Source organism: Anguilla anguilla, chromosome 6 (assembly GCF_013347855.1).
Source record: "Anguilla anguilla isolate fAngAng1 chromosome 6, fAngAng1.pri, whole genome shotgun sequence".
NCBI lineage: Eukaryota > Metazoa > Chordata > Actinopteri > Anguilliformes > Anguillidae > Anguilla > Anguilla anguilla.
The window spans coordinates 36,207,639-36,220,925 of record NC_049206.1 but is presented as its reverse complement, the minus strand read 5'-3'; the positions used below and the strand labels follow the sequence as shown (position 1 = coordinate 36,220,925).

The 13,287-nt window shown below is 43.8% G+C and overlaps 1 protein-coding gene across 1 annotated transcript in view; it reads left to right on the top strand.

Moving 5' to 3' along the window:
- The window catches only part of LOC118229065 (keratinocyte-associated protein 3), a 37,694-nt gene extending 26,240 nt beyond the window's left edge, over positions 1-11,454 (top strand). Inside the window, exons 7-8 of the mRNA XM_035420735.1 lie at positions 10,747-10,773; positions 11,371-11,454. The gene's annotated coding sequence lies outside the window, so the exon portion shown is untranslated. The remainder of the gene's footprint in view (positions 1-10,746; positions 10,774-11,370) is intronic.
- The last annotated feature ends 1,833 nt before the right edge of the window (positions 11,455-13,287 follow it).

The window sequence follows — 13,287 nt, the reverse complement described above, 5'->3', positions numbered from 1 at the left end:
CACGACGTGTAAATCAGGTTCAGTATCTGGATGTCTGACTACAACCCCTCTTCGAAGTAGACGTGCAGTTCAATATTTGAACATCTGGCTAGGAGATTTTTTGGACGTCTGTGGACGTGCAAGACAGGTGCAGGAAATCGACATGTGATTAATGAAATATTTTTTATTTGTGATTAAACAAATAAATGATATGTATAATTTATTAACAACATATTTATTGTTATTATTGGAGAGAGAGAGCGCAAGAGAGTGTGTTTTTTTATCAATCAAAAACCTAAATAACAGCATTTAAATAGCTTACACTGTAAATCATGTAAATCCTTTGGTAGAAGGTAAATGCCTTCCTCACAATAAACCCTATCTAAACTAGCTAAATATAGTAAGCAATATAATGCTTAAAATGCACATTACTTTAGAGACAAATCTTAAAGAGACAAATCGAACTAGCACATGTCTACAGGGGAGCATATCTATGTTCCCAGGGTCCAAAGTTCTGCTGCACCTGACGAAACGTTGTGAACAATCTTTCATAATTTCTTGGAAAATATTATTATTATTGAGGACTTCTGAGCATAGCTAAGCCATTTGTTTGCTGATAGACCTAGCTGACATCGTTTTCTGGAGTAAGACAGAAAATCATTGATTTACTGTCTCTGTCTCTATCTACTGAACACAGATAAGATTTCATGTAGAGCTGGAGAACATATGACCCTGGGAACATAGGACCCTTTGTCATTTTCCCATTATGTGCCATATAAATTTGGGGAACATAGGACCCTGGGAACATAGAAATGACCCCGTCTACAGAAACATGAGTTACCCTTTAACGGGCGCCGCCATCTTATTGTAACTGAATACTCTTAATGCTCATGGCAGATAGCATGACAAATCATCGTATCCTGTCGCAATGGCGGCTAAAGGCAAGCTAACACATGAATGATATTAGTACTCGCTATTGTAGGATATGTAGTGTTTAGATTTTGGCCTTAGAGAGGGAAACAGTAAATAAGAATGTGGCCTGGCCTCCCCGTCACAAGCATCAAAGCAAATGTGATTGGGGCAATATAAAATCCACTGATACCCTAATCTAGGCAGACAATCTATGGGTCTCACCCCCTCCAAAGAGACAAACCAAATGACACAGGATACCATATTGGGGGTCGGAGACCCTACATGCCTAACATTTCCCTTTCCCATGTCCTCTGTAAGTCTAAATTCAATCTTTAGGTAGGCCAGTCCTTGTCATAAATTAGTCTGACCCCCCTTCCCTTCTATCCTACACCTTGACTCAGCATCACCCAATCAGGGCAAAACATCCTCAAGCCATGCTGGGTAAGGTGTTTAAGATTGCCACAGGAAAAAGGGTTGTGTTGCGTAAGTGTCAGAGTCTTGAAGAAGTTTTCCTCTTTTTATTTTGGTGGTGGTTCCTTGGTTGTGTGCTTTTAGCTGGTTTCCTTGTGGCGCTTATACTGGAAGTGGGTGATACTTTGGCAAGGTCTGGCTGATCCGTTTCTCTCTCTCTCTCTCTTATCCGTCTCTCTCTCTCTATTTTCTGGTATTTCTATGTTAGTTGTTTAATGTTTTGCTGTATGTCTTCTGTTGTGTAATTTAGAAGTAGAGTGCCTGCATTCAATAAAGAATGTATGTTTTCAATTAATTAATATAATTGACTGCTTCTTATTGAATTAAATAATTTAATCTTAAAACCTGGGATAGAGCTTGTTTTGACTTGTTGGTTGATTCCACCAGTGCACTGTAGACTGGCCTATCAATGAATTCGGTGATTTAATTGATAATTCTAATTTTAAACATAAGTATTAAATTAAATCAAATAAAATATATTTTACATGTAGGTTAAGTGAGGGGTTCTAGCATGCAATATCACTTGGTTCAGTATTCAGAGTGCTGAACATCTTAACAAGGAATTTGTTGTTGGAACCGCTGGATTCAGAAGATAAACATATTCTTAATTAATCCTTGCTTGTCCGACACTATCTAAACAAATTACTGAGTTTCTGTATATCTCTAAACACTTAACAAAGTAGGAAACGCTCACTTTATGTTCAAATAGCGCACACAGTTCAAGCTAAACTTCGTGCACGGCACACTTGAGGCGCGCGTGATCATCTCATGCAGCAGTGACATTACTCGTGGAGCCTCTTGAACAGGTTGCAATGCAAGGACCGTTGTTGCAGTAAGGCAAAGAACGTGTGCGTTGTTTTAGTTTCATTAGTAGACGATACACAACAACTGTGCCGAATACGGAGTTTCGCAGCACCACCATTGTCGATCTGGTCATTTATTTAACACGCACCCCCTCCCAGCAGTATCATCTACAACTACACCCCCCCACCCATGACATAGTGGACAACATTGTCTATTTTGGCATTCATAAAAATATTCTTTCACCACTCAAAAATCATATTCCATCATAGGAACAAGATAAACCCGACAATAGCCCGAAGATATGCCAATACAGCAGTGAAAACGCTGCTCACTGAATAACGAAATAAACAAGAAAAAGTTTTTTTTATATGATGCCATGTCATTCTACAGTCAATATCTGGGACTAAATATTGAATAAATATACAACTTTACCGTTGGTTTTACATGTAGAGATGTCCCTTTTGAGACTGAGTGGTCATATATTGTCTTGGACAAACCGTTTGTGAATTAAAGCTGCAAGCGGAATTGGGAGGGGTCCAAGTATCGACACTATTGAGCCCCTATGGAGTAATTTTAAAATGGTTTTGTCCTCATGATCATATACCTTCACCCAACATATCTACTGAATATCATGATGATTGTATTAAATATTGATCACTTATGGCCAATTTTGTGCTAAGAGACGCTGTCGGATTACTTAGTTGTGTCGCTACGGATGTGTCCTGGCCGCTTGCCGTAAAGGCCATTACTATGTCGTAACACTTAGATGGCATATCATAACACTTAGATGGCCCGGCGTGTATGTAGAGCTGCAGCGCTTCCGCACCGCAACTAAAAACGGTATCAGACTAGTGTTGTCACGATACCAAAATTTTGACTTTGATGCCGATATCAGGTTTGGTATCTCAATACTGAAACGATACTTGAAACTTAAACAATACTGATTCGATACTCTAAATGGTAAATGGACTGCATTTATATAGCGCTTTTATCCAAAGCGCTTTACAATTGATGCCTCTCATTCGCCAGAGCAGATTAGGGGTTAGGTGTCTTGCTCAAGGACACTTCGACACACTCAGGGCGGGGTTTGAACCGGCAACCCTCCGACTGCCAGACAATCGGTGGGCTGTGGGCCTTTGCGAGCTGTGCAGAGGTCGCAGCACCTGCAAAAGTCCTCTACGTCCCCCCTCAGTCGCCCCCAGTAGAAGACTAGATGCAGGCGGCGTAGCGTCTTTGTCACACCAAAGTGACCCGAGCCTGCAGAGTATGGCTCTGAGAACCGCCTCCTGCATTCCTCTGGGCACCACCACCTGCCAACTCTTCTCCCCGGTTGCTGGCTCCACCCAGGCTCGTTGGAGGACCCCATCTAGCATCCGCAGGGTCCAGAATTTGGCCCACAGCCCTTTTGTCTGTGGAGAGAGGGCTGCAACCTCCTCCCATGGCGGTCGCTTCTGCGCTTCCACCCACAGCATCACAGGCTGCAGGTCTGGATCCTGTCTCTGCTTCACAGACCAGTCTGTAGTGTCCACCCCCTGTAGCATTCTACTCTCCCAGATGGCCGCCCCGCACCCTTCTCTATCCTGTTTGTCCGCCCCCAGGACCAGCTCATGTTCCCTGGCCTCCCTGCGGTCACAATATCAGCAGCCCTCTGTGCTGCATAGCCGACGAGACAGCATGTCTGCCTTGCCATGCTGCTCCCCTGCACGGTGGGTCACCGTGAACTTGTAGTATTGTAACTCCTCCAGCCAACAAGCTCCTTTATCAGCCACTGCAAAGAGGCATGATCAGTGCGTACGGTGAAGGACCGGCTGCACAGATAATACTTGTATCTGATGGCAAAGACTACAGCCAGCAGCTCCCTGCGAGTTACACAGTACCGCTGATCAGCTTTGCTCATTGCTTTGCTATAATAAGCCACAACTTTTTTTCCCCCTCCGGCCATACCTGTGACAGGACCGTGCCTACCCCCTCCCCGCTCACATCAGTGTCCAAGCCAAAGGGTAATTGGGGGTCAGGGGGCGCCAGGATGGGTGCGCTTGTCAGGGCCTGCTGCAGTGTGCGAAAAGCCGTTTCATAGTCCTCTGCCCATATAAACTGCTGGTCTTTCTGCAGTAGCTTGTGCAAGGGGGCCGCGATGCATGAAAACCCATGCACAAACTTTCTGTAATAGGAGGCCAACCCTAAAAAACTTTTTAACCCCCTCTGGTCTGTAGGGGTGGGCCACTCCCGTATAGTGCGCATCTTCTCCTCTGCAGTTCCAATACCCTCGTTGCCTACCCGGTGCCCCAGGACGGTCAGCTCCCTTCTCAGTAGCCTGCACTTGTTGGGGTGTAGCTTCAGCCCCGCCCCCTTGATCCTCTCCAGCACCCTGCGCAGTGCTGCCACCACTGAATCAAACGAGCTGCTGTGGGGCAGAATGTCATCCAAAAAAAACAGCCATTCAGCCTGCGGAACCCCAGCTAACACCCTCTCTATTAAGGGCTCAAATGTGGCCGTCGCATTACACAAGCCAAAGCAAAGCACTTTAAACTGTCATAGCCCCCTCGCTGTGCAGAACGCGGTCTTGGGTCACGCTTCAGGAGCTAGTGGGACTTGCCAGTAGCCACTCCTTAAGTCCAGTGAAGAGAACCAGGAGGAACTAGCCACCAGATCCAGGCATTCATCCACGCGTGGAAGGGGGTATGAGTCCTTCTTGGTGACCTCATTAAGCCTCCTGTAATCCATGCAGAAGTGCCACTCACCCCCCTTCTTTGGCACCATGACCACCGGTGATGCCCAGGGGCTCTCAGAGGGCTCTATTATGCCTGTACGCTACATTTTCACTAGAACCTGCTCTGCCGCTTCCTGTTGGCCAGGGGGAGGTGCCGTGGGCGCTGCCATATGGGCACAGCGTCCTCTGTATCGATAGAGTGCTGCACAAGAGAGGTCTGTCCCAGCTCCTCCTCTTCACAAGAGAAGCAGTCCTGGAATTCAATCAGCAGCTGCCACAGTTGCTCCTGCTGGGGTGTACTGGGTATCCGCAAATGGCCGGCATACTCACATCCCCCACACAGCATCTGTGGGCTCCCGCTGCCAGCTCCCTCATGCGCTGCGGGTCCTGCGGCCTCATATTCACTACATGGCAAAAGTCTGAAATAGAAATCCTCCCCACCACAACTTCCTGCCTGCCCCCTGCCCCTGCTTCTTTGTGTGGCATGGCTGGTTTGCGTGGGTGGTGAACGGGACCTTGGTGTGGAGGTACGCAGCGTCCCGCCTATTGTGCCCCCATGTAGTTTCCCGTCACTTTAGCCAGGGCAGGGCAATTCCTTACCAAGTGTCCGGCCTGGCCACAGCCCCAGCAGAGGCGAGTCTGTGTCTGTGGTCATTTCAGTCATCTCCTCCAGCCACGCCGGTTTCTGGACAGCAATCTCGCACTCCTCCGCATCTGACTATTGGGGAGGCGTCCGTAACCGCGCCGTGCTGCGCTGCTCCCATCACCATCTCCCTCTCCAGCGCATACTCCAGAGCTTCAGGCAGGGTGCGTGGGTGAGCCAGCTGGGTATGGACATGCAGGTCAGCTGGGGGGAGCGCCCTGATGAATTGGTCGCGGGCTAGCTCAGTTTGCACAGTAGATGGCGTGTGTGCGTACGCCCGTCTCGTCAAACTTTCGATGTCATTAGCCATTAGTCATTAGTCATTAGCAGCGGCTCACCCGCACATCTTTGTCGGCCATGCAGCTCAGACCGCAGGAGCTCTGCTCGAAAACATTGTCCAAAACACCGGAGCGCGCCGGATAACACGCCATAATTAGCCCGCTTGCTAGGATCCAAAAGCAGCAGGGAAGATAGCGCGTCGTCTGTTAAACAAAGAGCAAGTTGGAGGGCTTTCTGTTTATCAGACCAACCGCTCGCCCGTGCTAATAGCTCGAATTGGGCCTGGAAAGCCTCCCAGTCCAATTTGGCGTATTTAGGTGTTTTTATGCCTACCGGCTTATGCAGCTCCAGGGCGCTGCCATCTTTGTTTACATCTGTGCCAGAAGCTCCGCCCACCTTCCCCGCCGTCGGTGTGGCACGAGGCGCGAAGCAGTGGCCAACCTCTGAGCCCCTGGCAGCAGCTAAACCCATGGGTGTCGGCTCTCGTTTCCCCTCGGTGCCCCTCTGACGACCGTCCCAGGCCACACGTTGTCCTCCCGACCATTTCGCGGCACCCGTGTAGGTATCCCTGCCCTCCTCCTTCATCTTAATACGCACTGAATGCTCCATCTCACAGCAGTAAAAATAGTCAAAGCTAACAAGACAATGTCCAGCAAAAGTTAGCATTAGCCCACTGGTTCACCGAATGTACGATTTAGTTTTCTTCTGACACCAGTTGCAGCATTTGCTACTATTAAAGAGTCTCCGATACAGTTTACATGAATTGTGCATTTATTATGGCTGTTGTCGGCCACAACCACGCTTACAAACCAAGCCAACTTTCGTAAACTCGTCTTCTCTACGCCCTCTAGACAGACACTTCTTACTCTCACAGCTCAATTCACAGACTAAATACACACAGAGGAAGGGCCGTCTTGTCCCTAAACTCCACCCACATTTCCCAGGCAGCAGTGCACCCTCCTTAAAGCTGTATACCTCCCTAACTTTGTACATCCTTGACTCTAACACACTACAGTATTATTTTTTTCGATATTGGCAGACTACAGCATAATTTGCGTCTTTTGTTTATATTCAATATTAGTAATTGCAGCGAGAAACTGCAGCTGTAGACACAAGAAAGTTTGTTATATTATGACAGCAACGGAACAAAGCGGACTATATATATATAGGCTAGCCTATATTTACCGTCTTTGTTTTATTATACCAGCGTGTTTCCATGTGTTTGCAGAGAAACTCAAATACTATCAATAAAAATGGTTTAGCTATTTCTCAGTATAATGACGGACAGGGATGGGACGATATGAAAACAATTTTCAACCGTCCACTACGTTTTGGCAATTTTCCAACACTCTCGTCATCACTGTTCCATGCATCACAAAAACTATTACACTACTAACGCTTACATTATTGTGAAATATCCACATTATATAATCACTAACCTATTTAAAGACACTCAATTTAAAAAATAACGTATAACTGAAATATTTTGAGCTGTAATACTTACATAGCAATGATGAAATTTTATCTGTGTTCAGTAGATAGAGACAGCGACAGTAATTCAATGATACAGTCCTATCCGCTTCTGTTTTGCTCCAGAAAACGATGTCAGATAGCCTAGGTCTATCTGCAAACATATGGCTTAGCTATGCCCAGAAGTCCTCAATAATAATAGTATTTTCCAAGAAATTATGAAAAATCGTTGACAACGTTTCGTTAGGTGCCGCATCTTTACTGCTACCACAGAGTGAATGCGATGATAAGAAAATGTTCGGTCACGCTGACCTATAAAACGCTATTCCAAAAGCAAAATCAGACCCGTAAACAACAGGTGTGGTATTACGAACAGCTATTTTTGAAGGTAGGCTACCCAGGCATCACAAATGCGCGTATATTTCCAAGTCAATATATGACCAATCAGTCTCAAAAGGGACATCTCTACATGTAAAACCAATGGTAAGGTTGTATATTTATTCTATATTTAGTCCCAGATATTGATTGTAGAATGTCACATGGTATCATTTTTAAAAACATTGTCTCGTTTATTTCGTTATTCAGTGAGCAGCGTTTTCACTGCTGTATTGGCATATCTTGGGTTTATCTTGTTGCTATGACGGAACATGATTTTTCTCAGTATAATGACGGATTCAAAGACTAAACAAACTTAACCGATATTGTTTTCAAACGAATTCATGCCAAGGAAAAGTAATTATTCATCCTCTCAAAAAGCTTTTATTAACAAACTTTTAGTAGCACGCACTCTGGCACTGTCTTCCACTGCTTCCCCGCTGACAAACTAGACCCGACGGTGTCGGATTACTTAGTTGCGTTGTCATGGATGTCTCCTAACCGCTTGCCATGAAGGAACTTAGATGGCATGTCGTAACACTTATATGTAGAGCTGCAGCACTTCCGCGCCACAACTAATAAAAAAGTCAAAATGGCGAGCAAACAATATGGCGGACATAGGTGGTCCCAATAGCAAAAAGTTGTAGAGCACATTCAGATGCATCGATCGATGAAGTTTTGTGTTGATCTGACTTATGGTGTGGGAGTTATGTCCATTTCAGCATTACCCTTTGTTATAGCGCCACCATCAGGCCAACATAGGTGATTTGTAGTGCCTGAGTAGTGGGAGGCCATAGGAACCCACCTAACAAATTTGGTTGGTCTAGGACTTATGGTTGCTGAGCCTCAGACACTTTTAGCGGAGAAAAAAAAAACAATTTATAATTAATAATAATAATAATTATAATAATAATAATAATAATTATAATTATCCGAACAGATACAATAGGGTTCCACCAGCTTTGCTGCTTGGACCCCTAAATATACATGCATTTGTGATGCCTGTGTACCTTCCAAAATAGCTGTGTGTAATACCACACGTGTTGTTTACGGCGTTGTCGCCCTTTTTATTACAGTCTGGCTTGATTGACAATTCATTTATTCAGTAGGTCAGAGTTTAAGCTTTCTAACGAAACATTTTGCTTTTGGAATAGCGTTTTATAGGTGAGCGTAAACGAAAATGTTCTTATCATCACATTCACTCTGTGGTAGCAGTAAAAGACACTGCACCTAACGAAACACAGTCAACGATTTTTCGTAATTTCTTGTAAAATAATATCATTTTTGAGGACTTCTGGGCATAGCTAAGCCATATGTTTTCTGATAGACCTAGCTGACATTGTTTTCTGGAGCAAAACAGAAGCGAATAGAACAGTATCATTGATTTACTGTCTCTATCTCCATCTACTGAACATAGATAAGATTTCATCATTGCTATGTAAGTATAACTGCTCAAAATATTTCAGTTATATATGTTATTTTTTAAATTGAGTGTCTTTAAATAGGCTAGTGGTACTATATAATGTGGATATTTCACACTGTAATGTAAGCGTTAGTTAGTAGTGTAATAGTTTTTGTGAAGCATGCAACAGTGATGACATGAGAGTTGGAACATTGCCCAAACATGTCGACCCATCCCCATACAAGAAAACATACGATAGTACAGCGTATAGAAATACATACAAGAGTTAATTATTACACATTTAGGTATTGTACCACATTGTATGACAATATTTTTGCATTATTTTTTAATCTGATTGCAATGTTTCATCTTAAACCTTCATACGGGGCTCATTTATATGCTTTATAATGGACAAAAAGCATTTTATTCATTTTTGGAGAGATTTTGGATATTTTTCTGGACCCGTAGATATTTTAGACCACTGTACTGACTGAAAGCTTGTAATGGTGCAACAGTGAGTTTCTTGACTCAAAACAGTTGATTTGTAGTGAAATACATGAATATGTTGTGATTTACAGCAATGCATAATTTAGAAATTTTGGATGGATTTGGAGACGCTGAGTACACTGCTTCATTTTTGCTTCATAGATCTTTAGTAGTTCTACATATTCACCCTTAGATTTTATGAACCTGTGGTCAAGAAGTTTTTGATCCAGCACATGTATAGTTTAACCTGCTGTATATATGCAATCTCTCAGTATTTCATTGCAAACTAAAATAGTGCAAATTCATTTTTGATTTCTTGTTTAGACAATTGCATTTGTGGCACTTTATTTCTTCCAAAATGATGAATATAAACTAATCTGTGTTAGTATTGTAAATTGTACAAATGTCTTGCTTCATTTAAGCCAGTTTTCAAGTCTCTGTGGTGTTCACATCTGGAGATATAAAGCTTTAAATAGGGTACCCCCTAAATGGGCAAGGATTGGCAAGATTTGGCATGTGCGCGAAGGGGTTAAGATTATTTGGTTCCAGTCATAGTTAGCGTTAGGAGCTAACCGGCCATTACTTTTGAAAACTGCCATAGCATAAGAAAATATTCACAACTGTAACATTAGCAGATGCGACTGAACAAGCATTGTCTAAATAACTAAGTTACAATAAGCTAGCGAACTAACACATCAAGCTAACATTAGCTAGCTAGCTAGGGTTTTAATGTTAGCTAGCTACGTTAACTGTTAAGTTAGTTTTTAAAAATGTTGGTACCAGGTTAGTTAGCTAGCTAGTACGTTAGCCGTCCTACATGATGGAATGGCATGTTAAGTCAACAAGAAACGAGCTAACATTAACGTTATTGTTTTTATCAACCGTGCCACATGTTATGGGTAACATTTAACTCATAGTTATTTGCAAACGCAAGGATGAATCTGGCTAACGACATAACGTTGCGACACACAAGAAAGCACGGGAGTGATATTTTTTTCCTAATAAAACCGATGTAGCAAGCATTCATCTCTAATTTTAGGTTTTAAAATGTGCATTTTCATTTAATGGTAATTTTAGGCGATACAAAACGGATTAACACAATCATGTGATTTTAATAATGTTCTACAGAACAAATATTTAATGTAACATGAATACAGAGCAAGCGTCTTTATATTAGATGCTCATGAGTAATCACATCCCTTTGACTTCTTACAGGGTAACTGCAGTGATCAGAGCCTTCAGGTAAGTAGATTCTTTCACACAAACTCGTTGAATAAAAACCTAATTCAAGACCACGTCCTGTATTGTAGCATTTTTATCTCATCCATTGTAAGTTTCCAAGTCAAAACACTCAGCAGAATTTTATATTTTTACACGTTTATCGGCTAATCCTATATTTTAATATCTCTGTGTTTCGCATCTCTGATTTCTCATGATCTTCTGCTTCCTGATCACGTGGGATATGATGTGTCTCCCCTTTTTTCATTTACCAAAACAAGTCTCATGGTCTAGCGACAGATAGCATCTATACAGTGTATGACTGAGACTTTTGTTTTGGACTTTTGAATTAGGTTTTTATTCAACGAGTTTGTGCAGAAAAAACAAGACCCATAGAATTTATTTTAGGCACGACTTTTAAGCGTGGCTCAGACGGATAACAAAGTCTGAGCAGCGTGTCGCACCTAGGTTAAAGTATAGTTGGTAGTGCAAAAGCTGGGAAGGTGGGATGTACAAGGGATTGAAACCTTGATATTTTTACATACACATATGTGGACTTGGGGTATGACTACAGGTTGCCTTTGCACGTTTATAATTTTTTGTCTTTTTCAACTCTTGCAGCTGCAGTAATGAAATGGGGAAAAGACGCAACCGAGCAGATGATCAAACAACATGCTTCGGAGCACCTTAAGCATGCACCAGGGAGAAAGGGAGGTGGGGACACACAGGAGATGCACAGGAAGAATAATGAACTTTAAAGTACTTTTTTAAAATAAAAATTCCAACGCAGTCGTATGAGTTGTGAAGCGTGTGTGCTAGGTGGAGGATTTAATTGTTATCCACTGCAGCGTACGTTAAGTTTCACTTTTGTTTTCATGATTTTTGGACACACACACCATCATCATTGGGGGTCACTCGAGGCGAGTATGACTGTTCTCTCCGTTGGGTCGTCTACTTGTGGGTCTTCAGATGGCTGTGGAGGCCGATCCGCGATCCACATACTTTGGTACAGTATGGGCAGGGGAGAGTGGTGGTGGTTGGTGGTGGTTGAGCCTTTTTCTCTCTCTCCTTGCGGTGCTGTTGCTTTATCTCTGTGGCACAGCGGAGTTCCATTTCATGACGGGCAGCTCCTTCCTGTACGGATTTCTTCCAGGAGCGCCTGTCAAATCAAATCAAATTTTATTTGTATAGCGTATTTTACAACAGTTGTCACAATACGCTTTACAGACAACCCTAGCCTAAACCCCCACAGGAGCAAGCCTAAGGCAACAGTGGCAAGGAAAAACTCCCTGTGGCAGATGGGGAGAAACCTTGGAAGGAACCAGGCTCAAGGGGGAAACCCATCCTCCTCTGGTCGGCTCAGGGTGCCGACTGGTGACCAGCATGTCAGCCAGTTTATGCACAAGATATGATATGTGATGTGGCTCAGATGATGGGTGGGGCCGGGTGGCGGTGATGGGGAACAGCAGGTGGCGTCAGATGTGGGCAGGGTGGAGGCAATAACGAAGGAGGGGCGGGACCGCAGAGGTGGGGGAGACCAGACGACTCTCGAAGCACTCTCGAGGGTTGGGGCAAGAGCCCCGCCGGCAGCGTGGGGAAGAGGGTGGAAACGGCAATTAGGGAATTTGCAATATAGCAGACAGTGAGTAAAGTGCCAGTGGTATGTATTGGGGGGACCCCGCCAGGAGTAGAATATGGCTGCATATCTACTAGGACAGGGATGGAGAGCCCATGCAGTCATGAGGGGTAGACAACCATACCCGCCTATCAAGAGCCAGCCCATGTAAAGTCGGATCACAGTTGATTGACAGGTGACAGTAAGGAAAGGATTGCCACCTACAAAGCTCTATGACTACAGGCTTCTCGCACCCTGTCTCCAGACTACAACTGATTGTAAACCTGAGCATAGAGGTGCGTTTTTAATCTAGATTTAAATATTGAGACTGTGTCTGACTCCTTTATAAATTTTGGAAGCTGGTTCCACAGTAGTGGGGCCCTGTAGGAGAAAGCCCTACCACCTTTTAGGTTCTTGTAAATTCTTGGGACTACCAAGTAGCCTGCGTCTTGAGATCGGAGTGACCTTGTGGGCTTATAAGGTAGGAGCAGGTTCGATATGTACACAGGTGCACGTCCATGCAGAGCTTTAAAAGTCAGGAGCAAAACCTTTAAGTCTATCCTATGCTTAATGGGTAGCCAGTGAAGCGACGCTAGTACTGGTGTAATGTGCTCATACTTCTTAGTTCTGCTCAAGATACGAGCAGCTGCATTCTGCACAAGCTGGAGACTCTTTAACGAGTTATTAGGGCAGCCAGAAAGCAGGGCGTTACAGTAGTCTAACCTAGACGTAACAAACGCATGGATCAATTTTTCAGCATCCCCGACTGACAGGAAATGTCTAATTTTAGCTATGTTGCGCAGCTGAAAGAAGGCAATTCTGGATATGTTTTTTATATGGGTGTCAAAAGATAGATCAGGATCAATGGTGACACCAAGGTCTTTAACGACCATATTAGGTTCAGCCAAACAACCATCACAGTT